A 15,594-nucleotide genomic window follows, 5' to 3' on the forward strand; every position below is an offset into this window, starting at 1 on the left:
CTTTTTATCTATCTTTCCCCCTGAGGATTTTAGAGTGTAAATCATCTCTGGCGTTGAGATCATGTGTATGGTCGGTCTATATGTATTAGAGAGCGGCACTTTAAATTAAATCTTAAATAGGCATTCAAATTGCATTTATTAAGAGTTGTGTGCATTAATTAAAGTAAAATCAATTATCTAAAACACTTATTTGTGGTTTAGGATGTCATAAAAAATAAGAATTACCTAACTTTGTCACTGAACTTTAATATAAATTATTATTGGTTATCTACTTTAAATGTGAACTTACTGCTTTCATATAACTTATAAAGATACTTACTTCAGATTCCGGTACAAGTTCATATGTAAACACATTTTCTGCGAAAACTTCAGTAAAAGTAGGGCAAATCAGCTGGATTTTAACCATAAAATGTGTAATTATATGAATATAATATATATATCCATATATGTATGGATAAGACTTTAGAGATATCATGTGTGGGCATTTGTATCTATATGCAAATATTTTACCAGATTTGGTGATGCTGCAACACAGATACCTGTTAAACAATGTCCTGTGGCCACTCTCACGGAAGATATTGATTATCTTGAGGTTGGCTGATTATGGTGAATCAGTGAAGATAACTGATCATGTCGTAGGTTCAGTTGGGCGCTGTGGTGCAAAAACACTTCAGGTGAGAATATTTCACCAAAGGGTCACTCGCCGAATATGTTAGAGACACAGCTGGCCATTCCCAACGAGGACAAAGCCTTTAGGATAGAGGATGGACTGAATTGTATGTAGTCTACTTTCAGGTTAAACAGCCAGGTCAGAGGCAGGGCCTTATGCTCTGAAGGGCCTAAAAGTCCCTAAGCAGCCGGGCCTTGCAGTCCAAGCTGTAATCTCAGCTCCTTGGGAGACTGAGGTAGGAGGATGGCAAACTCACGGCCTGCCGTGGAAGTTTAGTGAGATCTTAGGGCACTGTAATAGGTAAAATGAGGACTGGGTTCATCACTAAGTGAGTACATAGAGGTGGAAATATAGCCTTTGACTTAGTCAGTGTTCTATTGCTGTGAAGAGACGCCATGACCCTGGCAACTCTTATAAAATAGAACATCTGATGGGGGGGGGCTTGCTTGCAGGTTCAGAGATTTAGTCCATTATCATCATGGTAGGAAGCATGGAGGCAGACATGGTGCTGGAGAAGGAACTGAGAGTCCTACATATGTTTCCTCTTCAGGAAACAGAAAGAGAGCATGACCCTGGGACTGGCTTGACCTTCTCTGACACACTTCCTCCAATAAGGCAAAACCTACTCCAACAAGGCCACGCCTCTCATCAATCTACTCCCTATGAGTCTGTGAGGGCCATTTTCATCAAAACCACCACAGTCTTATAACCAATGAATCTAACAGTCTACAGAGCTCCAGAGCAGCCTTGGAACAGAGCACCTCTGTTTCAGGAAGATTCCACTAGAAATTACTTAAAATGTCAAAAGTTGAGTCATCTGGAATAAGAGGATCACACCGTGGCATTCCCTAACATGCTGCTTTGACATATTTAGTAGGTATTTTGAACTGAAGCCACCGGAGAATCAGAAGCAGTTGAAACAGCACCCTTTGACTAAAATAGAAACTGCTGAAAAAGAATTTTAAATCTTCTCACTGGGGAATTTCACACCATGGAAAAGGCAGAGAAAGTCAGCACCAAGATGAATCTGTACCAGAAAGCCTGAGCGAAGTTCCCGGGCCACCATTCGCTTTCTCACAGTGTAGCACCATTAGAAGCCAAACACCACTAGCTACTGTCAAGTCTCTTTTATATAATGTATTACCCGCTGACTAGATGATGCACCAGTTTTATCGTCCTTAGTTTAAATGACTGGCGTGGGTCTGAGTCAAACTACCTTGATTTTACTGTCAAACCCTGGTATACGTGGCAACAACACACTTTCACATTCATGTGAATGAGAATTCCAGGAAAGAGGCTGAGTCTGCAATGACCGATTAATTAATTAAACTTCAGTGATGTGGAGAGGTTGGGATGTTGCCGGTCCAGAGGTTAATTATCTTTGCTTGGGCTAGCTTTACCCACCTCTGTATTGGAACTAACATCTTGTGACCAGTCGACAAAACCCTCTGGAATGTTAGTTGGCCATTAGCTCCCACCAACCTAAACACCAGATAGTGTCACCAGATAACATCTGAGGCCTATAGAGAAACTTCTCCAATCTTCCTGAACTACCTTTCTGATGTACCTACCAATGCATTTTAAACTTGCCTCTATGTATGGCTTTCTTTCCTTGGTAAAACTATAGAATTCTGTTAAAACTGCTTCGGAACACGGAATTTGCCCTAAGTTAAAATTGGACCCTGATCATTCAAAAATGGTTCCACAAGAAACTATTTCTTATTTCCCTGGGAGAGTTATGTTTTCTGCACTGACAATTGTCCCGTGACTAGGTGATGTGTAAGCGTTATCGTCCTTTATTGAAATGGAACACATGGGTCTGAGTAAAACCAGATCTCTGAGTATTCAATCCTTTACTGTCAATCAAACCCTCGTACATGACAGTATCTGCAGCACACTTTCACATTCCTGCTTATTGCAGCACTGCCCACAACAGCTCCATTAGGGACCAACTTAGGTGCCCTCAGACAGAAGAACGAGTAAGGAGAGCATGGGTTGACTACACCGCAGAAATTTCTCTCAGTCATGAAGAATGAAGCAAATGTAGACAACTGTAGAGAATCATGTTAAATGAATGAGGTCAGCCTCAGAAAGACAAACGTTTCATGTTTCTCTCATGTATGTATATTACATGTGATAAACATATATATTACATGTGATAAACATATAGTATCATATCTGTATGGATGAAATGACAATAACAAAGAGGACCAATGGCAGGAGGGGGAGAGGGAAAGACGAGGGAATGTGCTGGGACACACTGGATGGTCACACTGAAGACAGCTTAGAGCAATGAGGAAAGGTAGAGTGGATCTTGGTGACTTTGGCTCTGTACTTCAAGAACAGAATCATTGTAATCGGCATCTAATTTGTTATGCCTTGGAGGAAAAGACTAAAGCAGCATGAGGTTTTTTTTTTTTCTGAAGATGAGGAGAATTATTCCCTCTCAATGAGAGGATGGGGAGCTGCCAATGTTGTCACGAGGCAGATTTTCATGCCCCAGAGAACTCACTGAGGATCAAGAGAAGGTCTCTGCCTTTTTTAAAAAAAACCTTAGCATTAGGGACTCTTGCCTTGACATCCTCACACTCTGCAATCTCCTGTAATCTTGGTTATCCTTCTTAACTCTTTCTGGTTCATCAGACATTCATTTTATGGGCATGCGTGTGAGGCTATGAACTTTACATGAGTAGAAACATCTTTCTCCTTGTTTTAAGACATCCTTAATATATCCAGCAGAGTTCTCTTGCGTGCTCTCTGTAATGAGGCTTTCTTGCACCACTGATCCACAAATCATGACATAGAGAGTTATTATTAATTATGAAATCTTGGCCTTAGCTTAGGCTTTTTTCTAACTAGCTCTTGTAACTTAAATTAACCTGTTTCTATTACTCTGTGTACTGCCACATAGTATGGTAATACAAATTATGGCAGAAAATGGTGTAGGTATAAAACTTTGGACGGAGATAGAATAGATAATACAGTACTTTTTCTGAAATTGTCAAATACAAATGAACTAGATATTGTAAATACAATCCTTACTTGATAAATTTTTCTTATAGTATACAGTTTACCATGTTAGAGTTAAAAACCTTCCCATTCATTTAGACAAAACCTGGTAATTGCTCTTATTGTTTATAGTTTTGGTGGGTTAGAGTTAAAACCTTTCTTTTTATTTAGACAAAAAGGGAAATGTTGTGGAATAATATTTTTGTATACTGTAAAGATGTGTGCTTGCCAAGGTGCCTTCTGATTGGTTTAATAAAAAAAACTGAGTGGCCAATAGCTAGGCAGGAAAAGGTTAGGCAGAACTTCCAGTCACCATGAGCCACATGGCAGCATATAGGTTAATAGAAATGGGTTAATTTAAGTTGTAAGAGCTAGTTAGAAACAAACATAAGCTAAGGTTGAGCTTTCATAATTGAAAATCTTTGTGTCACTATCTGGGAGCTGGCTGGTGGGACAGAGAAAGACTTGTTTATCTCCATTGCCTTTAGAAGACTATGGCATCTCAGAACTGCTGTGGTCCTTGTACTCTTACCTACCTTACTTCCATGTGACCAGACTGTACTTCAGTTTCCCTAGAGACCATTTGGAAATAGTCTGCCATGCTCTGCATCCCCTCTACTGTTAATCACAGTCAGAAGCTTTCTCCCCATGATGCTGTTCTCCTACACATCGCTCAGGTGGGCTCCTCCTCATTGTCCTCCTTTGCTAAGGAATGCCATTGTGCACCAGCCTTACACTTCTCACTCCTTAGCATCTACATTCTTGTTAACTTTCCCATTTTTCTTTTTAGAAGGTATCAAGTAATGGTTTAACCCTGGAGATGTTGAATGCCCTCTGATTTCAACATTTCATTCTGGAAAAGTCACATTACACCTGCCTGTTCTCATCAGGTATCTATCTGCTCATGTCTCATTTTTTCAAAGGGTTCTTCCATGACCACCTTTATTTGGCACGGCACCTACTTTGTGGCATATCTATCCTCTTCCCATTACAGTGGCGTATAGAAAAGCACTCAGCACTAATTAACACAATATGCATTTATTAACATATTATATACCTGTTATAGTTTGCTTTCTATTGCTTGACAAAAATGACGACCAAAAGCAAGAAGGGGAGGAAAGGAATCCTTTCATCCTACATCTTACAGTCCAGGTTGAAAGGAATGTCAGGGCAGGAACTCAAGACAGTAACTGTTACAGAGGCAATGGAGGAATATTGCTTGAAGGCTTGCTCCTCATGATTTGCTGAACCTGCTTTCTTATATACCCCAGAACCACCTACTTAGGGGTGCCAACACCCACAGTGGACTGAGTTTTCCTACACACACCCATCATTCATCAAGAAATGACTCACGAGCATGCCTAAAGCCAATCTAATGGAAGTACTTTCATGAGTGCAGTTACTTCTTCCCAGATAAATTTTTGTGTCAAGCTGATAAAAGAAGGAAACAACAAACAAAGGAAAAAAAAAACCCAAAAACAAACCAAAACCCAAAAAAGTAAACCTCACAATGCCCCTATCACTAGCATACTAATTCTATAAGGCCAATGATTGACTATTCACTGATATTTTCCCCAAAACTTAGAATGATGCATGGCCTGTAGTCGGTGTTCAATTGCCTCAGTAAATGAAAGAAGGCAGGCTTGTCTGCAAACATGTCTGCCCATACAAACTTTCATCACATGACATTGGTGAAACCACTCTTTGTCCACTTTCTGCTCATGCCAGGTCTCCAGATTATATGTTGACTTCCAGTGTGACATGAAATCTAACATCTGTGATACTTTGCACTTCACTGACTGAAGCAAATACTAACGCCAGAGAAACACAGCGTTAGTGTTGAATTACGGTAGCTTGTGCTAAAGTCTAAGGCGGGGTGAAGTAGAGGATGCTTGCTTTACCTTATATTCATGTGATCACACACTTGTATATTCCATAGATTGATATTTTTGAATGCTATGTTTCTTAGCTATTATCTCCTTCTGCTCCCAACTGTGCATGAACTCTGAGCAGGAAACAGAGTCAAAGGAGACAAACTCCAGAAGGGCCTCCTTTTATCTCCTTTGAGTTCCTTATTGGCAGAGCCCTGTCAAGGGAGGACAGACGGCCTCCTGTGGCCTTTGGGTGGTGTGCTTTGTTACAGGAAATCCTTCCTTTCATTCCAGCAAAGAAGTGAATCAATTTGATATGATTCTTTCATCCTGCAGAAAGGGCACAACTTCTTTATTTTCAAGGTTGTGCAGGGTTTTTTTTCTCTTCAACTGTAAAACATACTCCACCATTGAAGCCATAATTATATGCACTTGTCAATCAATCTTAACCTACTACACTGTGGTTATGGCATTTTATCTAAGAAGAGAAGGATTAAAGGCTTTGCATGAAATGAAAGGTACATAGAGCCAGGCAAGTATAATGCATGCCATTAGCTATCTGAGAAGAGAGAAATGGACAGAGACAGATTACCAATATTTGATTTCTCGCAGGTATTAAAGAAGCATTTAAGGCTACCTACAAAATAATGTTAGGGAATTTGACACTTTGATTCCTATTTTGTTCTCTTGGCAATTATTTAAAAAGAGCTTCTTCAACCAGCAGCTACATAAATCAAATTTGAAAGGATAACGTCTTAAAGAGAGATTTAGGAAAAAAAAATCCTATTTTAACGTAAGTCCTATGCCACGGTTTCAAGAGTGGATTTTAAATGTTATTTTCTTCAAATACATTCTATTTCTTCAAATACAGTTTGTACGGTTACTGGGATCTGTGGGATTACTTTAAAATACATTTTCTACCTTTGTGTCTCTGGTCAGTACTGGGGCAGCAGAGAAGGGAAAAACAACGCAGGAAAGGATTGTGAAGGGCAAGTCCGGACCAAAGCAGCAAATTTGTTTCCTAAGGAGCATTGGTAGGATGTGAGGCCCAGCAGCACTCAGAAACACTAGTCACACAGACAATATCGCATTCTATAACCGCAAGGGCTGTGTGCTTCAAGTGAGCGTTTGTCAAACTTCAGAACAATGGGATTGCACTCAGAAAACTGAGAATGATAGGAAGGACCTTTCAGGGGAAAGCTGCCTGTGTAACCACCCTATGAAAATGTTCTTGTTGACAGAAAGCATTCTACATTAAATCAACAGTAGCAACAAAACCTCAATGACTTCATTTGAAATTTTGTTGGCTGAACTTTTGAGAAGTAATTTGCTTTGTTTTTCTTCTGTAGGTTTTTAATAAAAATTAATTTAAAATATGTTCTAAGAATTTCATACTTACATACTGTATTTACAGCATTTCCACCCCTCCTTATCTCTGCTCCAACTCTTCCCATGCCCTTCCCCCATTCATGACTTTCTTTAATTACTATTGCTTTGCACACATACACAAATGTACACACACACACACCCTGATGAATCCATCTATTGTTACTCATATAAACATGTATTTAGAGCTGACCACATGGGATTGAACAATCTATTAGGGGTCCACCCTAGAGAAAACTGATCCTTCCTCTCTCGGCAACCACTGTCTCCCTGTATGTGGTTCTTCATCTAGGCATAGGACCTTGTGAGATTGCCCTCATCCACACGGGCATTTCAACCAGTGATGTTATGTTCCAGGTCTTATTTGGGTGACTGGTTGAGATTTCATGGGTTGCAGCTTCTCTGTCATGTCTAGGCACTGTCTAGCAGCAGGCATCCTGGTCATTTGGCTCTTACAATCTTTCTGTCCCTAAATGTGGTATTCCCTGATCATTAGATGTAACGGTTACGTTGCAAGTGTATCATATAGGGTCGAATGCTCATGGCCATTTGTCCTCTACATTTTGATAAGTTTTAGATTTCTTGTACGTGCTTTGGATCAACAATTTCAATAAATAGCTTAGAAAGTTAGCTTCGCTTAACTCCAAGAGACCTGCAAAACTCAGAAAACAAACAAAAGAAGGAACATCAATGCCACGAAAACTGTGTGTTTTGACCTGAGAAGGGTAGACAGATGCCTGAAAAAAAAACTGATGAACAAGCTGGTTTCAAACAACATTGGATCTAATGCAGGAAAGTCATGTAATATACTTACCTTCTCCATGTTATTCAGGTCAGAAAAGCAAACTGGTGTGAAAAATCAGCATTAATTCTCTTCATTTTATTCTGATATTAACTGGCTCACATCAAAAGTACAGCAGAAATGGAAATGGTTGATGGATCATGTTTAAAATATCTTAAAAGAAAATATATGTTCTTCAAGTACATCACCATTCATCTCGTATAAACCATGAATTGCTGGAGCAACTTTGAATCAATAATGAATGAATCTGTTCTACCCATAAGGTGTAGTCAGAACTTGGTATTGTAGATGTGATGTACACATTTCTACTTAGCACTTCATCACTTCCGGTGCCATGCGGGTTTTATGATAGAAGTAAATGACTTTAACTTTCCTGTCCGTTTTGTTTTATTCAAGAAATGCTGTAAGCTCCACTTAGCAATAATAGTCAGAAAAATGTGATTAACACACAGATCACATTTCAGTTTTCAAATTGTTTAAGATAGTTTCAAAATTTGGCCTTGTAATACTGATATGCTACTTAAAACATTTAGAGTAAGTTATCATTTGTATACCCGTCTGTAATGCGTTTATTAATATGTTTGTGGAAACATTTCAGAAATTGCAGTAAAGGGAAGAATTTGGAAAGTGTCTTTTTTTTTTTTTTTGTCTTCTGAGAGTTCCTGGTATTATCCAAAGGCTCTGAAGGGACACCATGACCACAGCAACCCCTATAAGGGAAAATATTTATCTGGGATGGCTTACAGAATCAGAGGTTAATTTCATTATCACTATGACTAGAAGCATGGCAGCTTATAGCCAGCCACACGTGGTGCTGGAGAAGGAGTGGAGAGTTCTGCAGCCCTAATCTTCAGACAGCAGGAAGTGAGAGACTCTGGGTCTGGCTTGAATATTTGAAAACCCACAACCCACTCCCAATGACACACCTCCTCTAACATGGCCACACCTCCTAATCTTTTCAGAGAGTGTCACTCCTTGATTACCAAGCATTCAAATATATAAACCTATGGGTCGGGGGCATTTCTATTCAAATCACCACATACAAGAAGAACCTCAGTTAAGGAACTGTTTCCATCAAATTGACCTATAGGCAAGCCTGTGGACATTTTCTTGATTGAAGACTGATGTAGGAAGGCCCAGCATCTTGTGGGTGATCCCACCATTGCACAGGTAGTCCTGAATTAAATAAGGAAGAAGACCTAGCAAGCTATGGGGAGCGAACCAGTAAACATCATTACTCTGTGACCTGTGCTTTAGTTCCTACCTTGAGGACCCGCTCTGAGTTCTCTTTGTGATGGACTGTGATCCAGCTGTGAGAGCCAAGCAAACTTTTTCCTTCCTAAGTTGCTTTTGCTAATGTCTTTTTTTGTTGTTGTTGTTGTTTTTATCACAGCAATAGGAAGCAAACTATGACATTCTAGCCATGTGTGTGGTTTTCTAATACCCGATGCACATCTTACATTTGATTATTATATCAGCATATTATATCCCAAATAATTAAGAGACAATGGTGCTTATACTAAAGGGTGCTCCTACTAGTTCAACCAGGGTTATTTGACTTCTTATTTTAGTGTGTCTTGGATACTTAAAAAAAAGAAAAAACAAATTTACTAGGTTTGGACTAATCATTCTCTTTTAGCCCTCCTTTCCTGGCCAGATACAGAAATAGTATTATTATTATTATTATTTAACTAAAGATATAACTTACAAATAATAAAATAACCAATTTCACTAGAACATTTAACATATTTTAGCAAATGTATATGCTATATAACACTGAGGAAAGTAACTAAAGAATTGCAAAGTTGAATAGAAGACATAAAATTGCTAAAGTACCTATCTTCCACAAATTGACCTACTTACTTAAATCATGAGTTCAACCAAAATTCTGTAGAAATTGGCAAGTTATTATAATAGTTGTATAAAGAGATTTTATGTTGTGTAGAGAAGATGAGGGAAAAAGCATTTGGTAGAATTTGGCACCCATGTATCATAATTAAAACCACACCATCTAGAATTATACAAAGTACAGTGACTAAAAGCATAAGTAAAAATTATAATTATTATACTGGCCAGGAAAATGCAAAGCCAGGATGGCCAGTCTGGCTACTGCTGTTTAATATGCTCCAGTGATTATAACCATGGAAAGAAGGTTAAAATATCTAAAGGAAGGGGGGTTTTCTTTTATAAAGTTGACATGACCAAATTTTAAAACAAATTTTAAACATTTTTATTGTTTAGTTGTTTGCATGTGTCTCTGTGTGAGTATGCACATGTGTGTGAGGTGCCCAGATGCACATGTTAGGGTACCTGTGGAGGCCAAAGGTATAGGATTCCTTGGAGCTAGAGTTTTAGGCACCTGACTTAGGCTCTAGGAACTGAACTCAGGTACTCTTTAAGAGCACTAAACACTCTTAACTACAGAACCATCTTTCTAGCTCAAAAAAATGCTTTAAAGGACTCATCTTCCCCTGTTCCCCAAGACTCTCATGGATACTTAAAGCACAAGATCTTAATTAATGTGGGATTCCCCTCTGTATGCTATAAAACAATCCCACACCAGTTTAGAATTAGTATAGTAAAAGGGTTGGTTATTTAAGGGGAAAACTTATAGATCACCGTCCTAAACAACAGTCCTCTGAGGTATAGCAGGAACAGAGTTCAGCAGCTGGAACACGAGATGGAAGCAAGAGAGTGGGTGCACTCTCTTTTAAAACTATAAGAGACCACACTCAAGTGGGATGGTATCTTAAAGGCTATTGGCTGAAGAAGTAGAATGTGCTCCCACAGCAAATATGTCTTATTACCATTGGTTAGTAAAGGAGATGTTTTGGCCTATGGCAGGGTAGAATATAGGTAGGCAGGAACACTAAACTGAATGCAGGAAGAAAGAAGGCAGAGTCAGGGAGAAGCCATGAAGCTGCCAAAGGAGAAATATGCCAGCACCTTACCAGTAATCCACAGCCTTGTGACAATACACAGATTCATAGAAATGGGTTAATTTAAGATGTAATAGCTAGCTAGAAATAAACCTAAGCCATCATCCAAACAGTGTTGTAATTAGTATAGTTACTGTGTGATTATTTATGTCTGGGCAGTCAAGAAACAAAAGTACAGTTTCTGTACTTAATCCTAATATGTATGTGATCCTATTCTCCCTGTAGCATTGGCACATAGTGAATTAATCTTTCCTTAAATATTTGACCTCTAGTGTCTCTTTTATAGCATATTGTGCTTTAGATACATTCCTAAATAAAATAAAGGCTATGACTGGACCATAAGCATGTAATAATTGGCCTAATGGAGACAGCTACTGAGTGGCTAGCATGCAGCTGGACAAAGGTGAGACCCATTATACTATTGAGGGATTACATGGTATTGAAAATTTTCCACATAATGATTTTGGACTGTAATTACTGTAGGTACTCTGAACCATAGAAAACTTAACTATGGATTAGCAGTGTGATAGCTAGTTTTATATCAACTTGAAATATGCTAAAATCATCTGAAAGTAGGGAACCTTAATTAAGAAAGTACCTCCAGAACATTGAGGTGTAAGCAGAGAAGCATCTAGGGCATTTTCTTAATAAGTCATTGATGTGGGAGGTCCCAGCTCATTGTGGGTGGGGGCACCCCTGGACTAGTGGTCCAGGATTCCATAAGAAAGGAGATTGAGTAAGCTATGAGCGGCAAACCAACAAGCATCATTTCCCCCATGACCTCAGCATCCGTTTTTGTCTTCAGGTTCCTGCCCTACTTGAGTTCCTGTTCTGACTTCCTTTAATGATAAACAGTGAAGTGTAAGGGTAAGTTAAATAAACTCTTTCCTCCTAAAGTTTATTTTCATAACTCACAATAGTTATCCTAAGTAAGACTGAAGCCAAAGAACTTTGCAGACATTCTAAAGTAAATATAAAAACTAAAGGCAAACAGAATAAAGAAATATTAATACAATCACCTTAATTCATGTAAGCGGATGAATGTTGTAGGAGTCTCAGAATGAACTGTAAAGCTTCCTAAATGTTGCAGGGCATAACTGATATTTATATTCTGGGCCTAAGAGGCAAGGTCAAAGGTATCATCTGACTTTACTGGGTTCAAATGTACTGGGTTCAAATGGGTTCTCCCATTAAGCAACTGCATAATAGAAATTCATTACCATTTTCTCTGCAAGAAGAATTAGCAGTGACATTTGGGTCTTAAAGATGTTCACACATAGAAACCTAATAAAAACAAAAATAAACTTCATGCACAATTGAATAGTAAACAATCAATAATTGTATTTTATAATCATCATCATTGCTTTAAATGAAAACCCATGATATTTGCCTCTTGCATTTTATGTATTTATTTAAAAACTTAGAGGTTGAGTTTTGATGACAATTTAAAACGATAAACTCCTTGAGTCTTTCATTTTTATTTACTGTTTTAATTTTCTTCATATAATTTTAACATTTTATGCTATATTTAATTTCTATTGCTTAACTTTGATTTCTTCCCATTATGTGAGCTCTCCCAGAGAAGGAACTATTTTGTCAGTTCTGTGCATCGCTGGTTCCTCAGCACAAAGATCATGGTTCATATTAGGTGACCAGGTATTCAGTAAGTATTTATGGAGTGTATTAACGCTGAACTTAGCTGTGTGCTAGAGACAGAGATTCCTTTGTCATTTTGATTTGCTTGTGCTCTTTGTTCACATAGGCATCACACTTTCTCGTGTTCTGACAGCAGTGGGGGCCCTTTAATGTTCGTATGTCACAAAAATTGATTCCATTATGTTGTTACAGCATAATACTTTGGACAGAAGAACCAGTGGCATTTTCACTAGCATGTCTTATAAACCTGACCAATTTTCATTTATGCTAGAGCCAGGACTGGCTGCTGTTGTGCCTGAAGAAAAGATCTTTATAAGTTATAGGAAGAGAAAGGGCTTGGAGGTCCTGGCACCTAAGAAAGCTATAGAAACATGTGATATCTTAGAGCAGGGTTTTCCTCTGCACTAAAGATGGACTCACTGGAATATAAAGAGAGCTGGAGGTAGAATTGAACATGAACAACTGAGGGTCCACAAAGTTGGCTCAGTGGTTCTTGCCCTCTCAGAGGTCCCAATTTCAATTCTCAGCACTTAAAGGTATCTCACCATCGCCTGTAATCCAGTAGATTCAATGATCCTTTCTGACCTCTGTTGGGTCATGCACATGGCACACATATATACACTCAGGCACACAGGCTCATAATATTTTTGTAATGAATAAGTGAAAGAGATCTTGAGATTAAAAAAAAGACCTGCATGCAGATGCTCGCAGGGTTCCATATAGACACTAGGACTAGGTGATCCAAATAGAGGTCTTTTGTTTTACTTTCTGAACAATGAACAAAGAAGCAGGAAGTCTGTGAAGCAGAAACAGTCTTGTGGTCACCAACCAGAATAGACTTGTGTAGGCGGAGACACTTAATTGTTCTCAGCCACCTAGACCTAAAGTAATCACACAGAGACTACATTAATTGCAATACTGTTGGACCAATAGCTTAAGTGTATTTCTAACTAGCTCTTACATCTTAAATTAACTTATTTCTATTATTTTACATAGGCTCGTGGTTTACTGGTAAGGTTGCAGGACCTCTGTCTCCTTTGGCAGCTACATGGCATTTCCCTGACTCCACCTTCTTTCCTCCTTTGTCTGCTTAGAATTGTGGCCTTACTCTATTCTGTCCTGCCATAGGCCAAAGCAGCTTTATTCATTCATCAATAAAAACAACACATATACAGAAGAACTTCCCACACCAGATTTGAAATTGCCTCATCCCATCTGGGTGTGATCTTTGAGGTTGGTAAACATTCCACCCCTGGTAACAGCTGTCAAGATAGCCACTGGTCTGTCTGAACATGCTATGGTGCCAACTGTTGTTCCTGATGGACTCCTTTTTGTGTGAGGAAAATGGTCCTCATATTGTTGTATATATCAATCCCATCATTGATACCAAGTCTTTCTTATAACTGATTTATCTACTCTATATGAATCTCACTAAACTCTGGGAAGTCTTGATTTTCCCTATGCTTTAATAATTCCTCTCAGTGAGAAAAACACAGAATAACCTTTAAACAAAAAGTCTTTTTAAGACAGGGTCTTGTGTAGCCCAGGCTGTCTTGGAAAGTTCTAAAGCAACTGAAGAAGACCTTGATCTTCTAATTCTCCTACCTCTGCTTCCTGTATGCTTGGATTATAGGGGTGCAACACCATGCTTCATTGATTCAGCTCTGGCTATCAAGCCTGAGGCAAACACTCTACCAACTGAGTGTACATGCTCATCCTCTCTAAACTGAAACCCTAACATGGCTCCTAGCACTGGGCTTTTGTATGCTGTTCCGTCCTAAAACTTCCCTGAAGCAGTATACGGGAGTGTCTCTATGAACACTTGTTCGTTTCTTTACTTTGAACTACAACTCTTCAGGGCATGATGACCCTTTCCTCACTCATTGCTAGGACCGCCTCTTTAACAGGATTCTCTAGCAATCCTTGCCCAACCTCATCTCCAGAGCATCACTGAGGTCTTAAGATGTAGGAGAAACGGCTGGCATCTGTACTTACTCTGTCAACTTGTCCCTTCTTCATTTTCCGGTTCATTGCTACTCTCTGCCTGGTTACCTTCCAATTGGGCTCCGGAGTATGAAGGCAGCCTGTTATTTCAGTGGTGTGTCAGGACTGCCACAGTGCTGCCAGATGGCTGGCTGTTCTCTGTGTTCTTTGGCCCTTGCATCGCTACCTGGGATTGGTTTGCAGTTTGGGCCTACTTGTGCTTACTGAGAAGACTCAAAACTTCTCTCATTCGAAGTTCCATCTCTGAGCTGTAACATTAAAAAACCTTGCTGCTATAGGGACTGCTGCAAAGAATCAGGGTCTGGCTATCTCATGGTGGTGATGTGATTTCATGGTCATGATCTAGGCAGATGGGAACTGAAGATTTCAAAAATCAAAAGGGACACTGGGAATTTAATAGCACAACAGTAGGAAGGACATGAGAAGAAAAGCAAAAGGATTTCAACTGAATAGTGTGATGGTTTGATGAGAATGTCTCCCATAGGGTCTGCCACTTAAATATTTGCTTCAGGGGAGAATTTGGAGGTGCGGCCTTGTTTGAGGAAGTACATTACTGGACTTTGAGAATAAACAGACTTGTACTGTCTTTAGTTTTCTTTCTCTGCTTGGTGCTTTTGGTGCAAGGTGTAAGGTCTCAGATGCTGTTCCAGCTCTACTTTTTTCTTCTGCCATCATGGAACCATAAACCCAAGTATCTTCGTCCTTCTGTAAGTTGCATAGTGTTAGATCACAGCAACAAAAGACTGACTAAAACAAGCAGGAAAGGTGTGTGTGTGTGTGTGTGTGTGTTCCTACATGTGAGTGTTGGCATTTAAATATCATGACACTTGGATGGAGGTCAAGGGGCAATGTTAGGTGTTGCTTTTCACCTTCCAGTCTGAGACAGGATCTCCAGTTATTTTCTACTGTTTAAAAAAAGCCAGCTGGCAGGGCTGGAGAGGTGGCTCAGAGGTTAAGAGCATTGACTACTCTTCCAGAGGTGCTGAGTTCAAGTCCCGGCAGCTCACAACCATCTATAAAGAGATCTGATTCAAACATGCAGATAGAACACTGCTTACATGTTAGGTGAGCATTAGGGGTCTTCTGTCTGGCTTTGCCTTCCTTCTCATTGCGAGTGTTGAGACTGGAGAGGCAAACGCCACATCAGCTTCATGTGGATTGTGGATACCTGGACTCAGGGCCTCACGTTTCTGCAGTAAACGCTTTCGCTTCAACCCTATCTTCTAGTCTTTTTGACCATAACTACCTTTCCTTAGG

Source organism: Myodes glareolus, chromosome 13 (genome assembly GCF_982192425.1).
Source record: "Myodes glareolus chromosome 13, mMyoGla1.1, whole genome shotgun sequence".
NCBI classification, from domain to species: Eukaryota; Metazoa; Chordata; class Mammalia; order Rodentia; family Cricetidae; genus Myodes; species Myodes glareolus.